Source organism: Bombus bifarius, unplaced genomic scaffold, assembly GCF_011952205.1.
Source record: "Bombus bifarius isolate JDL3187 unplaced genomic scaffold, Bbif_JDL3187 scf7180000008233, whole genome shotgun sequence".
NCBI lineage: Eukaryota > Metazoa > Arthropoda > Insecta > Hymenoptera > Apidae > Bombus > Bombus bifarius.
Genome location: NW_022884528.1, coordinates 46900 through 52770, shown reverse-complemented (window position 1 = coordinate 52770; position 5871 = coordinate 46900). Strand labels below are relative to the sequence as shown.

General features: G+C 38.0%; 1 long non-coding RNA gene across 1 annotated transcript; it reads right to left on the bottom strand.

Moving 5' to 3' along the window:
• Positions 1-529: 529 nt before the first annotated feature.
• LOC117211427 lies at positions 530-801 on the bottom strand. The gene is made up of 2 exons (XR_004488259.1): positions 684-801; positions 530-616 (listed from the first exon to the last, which is right to left on the bottom strand). It is a non-coding gene; the product is annotated as an uncharacterized LOC117211427 (long non-coding RNA).
• Positions 802-5871: the final 5070 nt, after the last annotated feature.

Genomic DNA, 5871 nt, shown 5'->3' with positions numbered 1-5871 from the left:
TATTATTTATAAATTGGTGTATACATAGCGACAATCAAACTTTCGACACAAACTTATATTTTTCACGTTAACTATGGAAATTGTATGATAATGTTGAACAGAAATAATAAGTTTATAGTACAATGTAACTATCGATGAGGTAATATTCAATATCGAGATATATACATATGTGATATACATATCAGAAGATGAAGTTTTCGTAATTAAAAGTTTTGTAATTTTGACCGCAAAAATCGACGCTTCGTTCTGGTCGCGTGTCTCCTTCGTATCGCAGGATGTTTAACGTAAATGCTGATTTGAGTTCGGACCAGAAACTCCTCATACAAAATGAAATGTGTTATTAACAGAAAGAAAGGATATACCTAATATTAACATTAATGTTCACTTTTGAGAAATACATCAAGAAATACTCATGGTAAGGTTTCCCCACAATGTCGTGCTTTACAATAGTATTTTATAAAAGAAATTTTGTTTTAACAATTGTTATTAAACAGGTTTTGGAGTTTGATATTTAATTGATTCACACAGATTCAATTTTTATGTTCTGTATTTCACCACCATGTACAGCCGTATGAACACATCGGATGCACTTAGATAATTAACACGTGGTCGACACCTAAAACAAAGGAGCGTCGTTAGAAGTCGTACCAACTTAGCATGTAAGAACTAGTAATCATACCAACCTAACATTCCCTCAACAACAACGGCTTTCCTTATGAACAATTCCAACCCAGTTACATACGTACAAATTATTACAGATTATATAAAATCTCATATGAACTGACTGACGTGCAACGACGGATATAGAAAGCGCAACGTTTTTACAAAATTCAAGCCAGTATCAAATGTGATTTGAAATTATCTTCGCGGGAATCCGATGGAGGATTCCGAGGAATCTTGAATGGAGAGGAGAATCCGGAACTCCAGAACGTTTTAGCATTATCGAATCACACGAGAGGCATTGGTTTACTTTAAGCAATCTTAAGGGTATCTATTATGCGTTAAGTAATTCGAGTGTAAGACCACGACGATTCCAAGGAGGGAATGCTTGTTTTGAACAACAGATTCGTGTCACCAATGCGATAAACTATGTTATAAACCCCAAAGACCGTTGCTGTTCTCGATTAGGGTGTTCTCAGTATATCAAAAACGCAGTCAACGTGTATTTAAGCTGATGAAAGAAAAAAAGCAAAATTTTGTTCCGGACGTAACACTTTTCTTTAAAACGAGGGAGGTGAAGACAGGCGATCGCTTCACGTGTTCAAAGCTTCATATTCTTTTGCAATATTTTTCGACTGTGCGGAGATACGTTGATTTGAATATTTTAATGACTAAATTTAACTTTTAGCGATAAAAAATTATTGACTTCTTTTTATGTACATAATAATAATATATTGATAATATTCGAGGAATAGAATTCAAAAATACTAGTTTAGAGTTTAGGAATCCATCAGTTAAAAAATGCTAGGAATTTTAGCATAGATTATCGTCTAGCGTGAGTTCTTCTTATTCATGGAAAGCCAAATGTATTGCTAGAAGACCAACTTAACTGTTGACTTGTTAGACGTATGGGAAAGATTGCGTTGAAAACCTGCTTTCTGAATTCCATAGTGGGATCAGATCTGATGTCGTCCGTTGAGATATCGCACAAGATGTTAAAATGAGTTTCTTCAATTTCACAAAAAAGTTGGTGTTCTTGCATAATTGGGCGAACTCCTCATCCGTTATCTACGACCTAGAGACTGAGGCGAAATCGGATCACATCGATGAGAGGCAGCGCGTCGGCGACACAGGGAAGCCATTGATGTGCTCGATAACAGTGGAATTTTGAGGAATATTGGGCTATGAAACTCAGGATTCGACTTTCTTCATCTTCTGCTTGAAGGCGAAGGCAAAAGACTTGTGATCAGTACGTAGCGCCAGGAAAGATATGCAGCTGCCCACACAATAGTGAGCAAGAACTGTCGCGTTAGTGAAGGCTGCTTCCGAAGCTGCATCCCAATGGACTGATCACTTGTCGTGTTTCTTGGCATCTTTTAGAATGAGATAAAGTGGCACTTGAGTCTATGAGACAATTGCGTATTTGATACAGACGATAGTTGAGCGCAACTAGGGAACGACGGAGCACCTGCAACGTCGGAGCTTTCTTGAAATCCAGAATTGCTTTGACCTTGATAAATAGGAGCTCGAAACTTTGCGCTAAGACCTCGTAGCCCAGGAATTCCATTACATCCGCAAGAAAGTTGCAATTTTATACGTTGATATGCAACTTGCACTCGCTGAAAAGACCGTCTGTAGATGTCCTCAATGCTCATTTTGGATGGCCTAGACGATGAGAATGTCTTCTATATAAGCCTGAACGAAGTCTAGGCTGGAGAGCGCTTGATGGTTTTGATCATTTTTGATTTTTAAAATCTGTTACGTCCGGTGACTCTTTACGTAAACCATAATCCATGCCTCGATCGAGGCGGCCACTATCTGTGCAAATATAATTAGTCCGACCGCAATAATCCTAAGGAACTGTCATAAAACTAAGCATTTGTATTTTACCATTAAGACCGTTAATTGGTATAAAACACATTCAAGTCAAGAGGTTCCTTATGGTTATTGTCCAACCAGATAAAAAATGAGAAGGTCGGGTTTTTCCCATGTTCCACGGTCATTTCTACCCTCAAGCGACCGGTGGTGGGATGACCAACGCCCAGCAATAGTTTTCCTCTGCGACAGCATCGTCACCGAACTTCACTGATTTGTCATCCTTAGATCAGTCAACATCTCTTGATTGGTTTTCCATCTTTAGATCAGTCAACATCGCTTAACTGGTCTACCACCTTTAGATCAGTCATCTATTTAACTTATATCCATACGCACCGTGCGTAACTGTCTACGTCTATAAAGTTGTTGGAACAATGTGTATATTGTAACCTGTTACTTCAGTGTTATAATCAGTTCAACCACCTCTATTATCCTAAACGAAATAGGGTATGGATTATTTCGTGGCGTCAATTATCTAATCGTAACGGGAATTTACGACTCCCGTTAGCGCGCTTCCTTGCGATCACGAGGACGGTCGAACAAGGCCATTTAAACGCATCTTTAAGACCAACGATCATGCATAGGAATTTAAATAATCCGAACTGCGTGTTTATTGCCGTCTTCGGCACATCCTGCTTTATGACTAGAATTTTATTGATCACCTTGATTAGATCAAGAGTTGAAGAGATCTTATCGTGAAGCACCTTACAGATGTGATACTGGATAAGATTGAGTATTGAAACACCCATAGTTTCTATAGGGGCACCAGTTTACGATGCCAGTTAGAATCGCGCGTAGTGCTTTACCGGACGTGAATAGAAGACGGTTGAATAAATTATTCTTTGACACTTTACTTAGTCTTTATTGTTTGCCCGGAGGCTATTAAAGCATCAGTAAGAGAACACCAAGATCAATTAAGAGAAATAAGGCAAGGATTAACCGAAAACGTGCAAAATTATAACATTAGATTTCGACTATACGTGGGCTCTGTGACTGACTATGTAAGAGGCCTTCGTTCAGAAATAGGACAAGAGGTATTGGCTAATCCCCCCCCCCCCAAACATCATCGACGCAGAAACAGAAACAATGGACGTGGAAAGATACTTCCGCGAAGACAACGCTCGCAGACGGATGACGCGATAAACAACCGCTCCGCCATCTTATCGTAACCAGACGTCTCAACCAGTAGGTAACCGCTTCACGATTACGAACACAAACACAATCAATTCACACAAAACATTCAATCAAGAATGAATAATTTTACAAAGCTTGAGAACCGACCATTAAACGAAAGGACACAAACGAAATGTTTCAAATGCAATCGATTGGGACATCTTGCCAATCAATGCCAGAATTTTCGAATACCGCCTCGAACAAAGGCCCCTCCAGGAATAAACCATATTCAAAAACAATCAGAATTAACAATGCTATCGCAGGAAGATTACCCACAATACGACTACAATTACCAGGACGACCAGGATTGCGATTTCTCGTTGACTCGGGAGCAGGAATCAACTTGCTTAAACGAGGATGCTACCCAGGAAGAACAATAATACCAGACACAAAGAAATTCTCCATGGGACATTCCAAATACGAAACCAATTCCAAAATTATACTAAATTTATTCAACAAAGAGATAGAATTTTCCTTAGTAGATGATAATTTCCCTATTATAGAAGACGGCATATTAGGCTTACCCGGTTTAAATCAATATCGATTCGAACTCTCCAATAAAACATTGAAATTAGATAATAAACGCCCTTCTGCTGCAGCAAGAACCAATCCTCGTACCAGGAGAAACCGTTCAAGAAATTGTATACCTTGAAGGAAAGCCAATGCCAATACGCTTTATTAATGATGGTAAGTCCTCAGTTCAAATTTCTTACATCATTGAAAATACAAACCCTGTAGATCAAATCAAAAAATACAAATCTTTGATTCGACTATCGCACATAGAAAAGCCTCTTCGGGAACTTATGGAAAAGATTCTTCTCTATTACATGGACGTATTTAATTTAAACAGCGAAGCATTATCATGTACATCTCTTGCCAAACATTCCGTTACGTTAAAAGAAAATAAGATCATCAACGTAAAATTCTACCGTCCTCCCGAACATTATAAAACCGAAATAAATAAACAGATGACTGAAATGTTAAACAAAAGGATTATAGAACCCTCTGACTCTCCCTATAACTCTCCTGTCTAGGTCGTTCCAAAGAAAATCGATACATCAGGGAAACAAAAGTGGCGAATAGTAATTAATTGTAGAAAGTTAAACGAACTAACAGAGCAAGACGCATATCCACCACCTGACATTGGCGATATACGCTCACAACTAGGAAACGTAAAATATTTCTCCGCTTTAGACTTATCCTCAGGATTCCCCCAAATACCCATGGACGAGAATTCAAAGAAATACACACCACAAAAACATTGTCAAATTGTTATCTATAAAATCAAAGGCTTTAGCTTTATCTCGTTAAAACTTAGTAATCGCTACATAGCCATACCCGAAAAACCAACGCAAATTAATGTTATATGTAGAAAGGAACATCAAGCCATAACTATAGAAAACAACTCATTATTATATTATACTGTTATAACTCTGAAACTTGCGATTGATTATATGATCACGAACACATGCGAATAGGAGAAGAAAAAACCAATATAACTTACAAAACAAATCTCAAAACTATAGTTTTACCCTTAAATGACAGTCTAAAAGAAATCCTAACAAAAATTGAAAACGCTCCAGAAATCATTAATAATGTACAATCTCTTACAATGTACTTGTAATGTACAATAAACTCTCTTGATTATGAACATAGAATTAGAAGTTTTAAGAAATGGGAACTAAGTGCCTTACAAATTATTAGTTATATTGCTTTAGCATTACTAAGAATATATATGTCGGGTTTACATTAGAATTAGGGTTAGGGGCGTGAAACGAATCTTCGTTTGGGTTACACGTTGTCGTTATGCAATAGAGAAGACATTGACTAGTGCAAATACGATTATTATAGAGCCGGACAAGTAACCATGGTAGTTAGGCACTCGAGAAACTAATGACAATGATCCTAGGTTCAATAACGAATCCGCGGTCGACGGGATGATAGATGAACGTACTCACAAAATCTAAGTCGGAAGCGTAATATTCACTGGTCGTAAGGCGTTACTCCTTTCGTCGATGAGATCGCAAGAAGGAATGAATTTCCGTCCTGATGATGCCACAGAGGAAAACTATGGACACGAGATCATCGGATTCGTGGAGAAAAGCCTACGTCCGAAAAGTAAGGGAAATTGATGTTGCTGCTAATTGGTCAATCTCCATATCG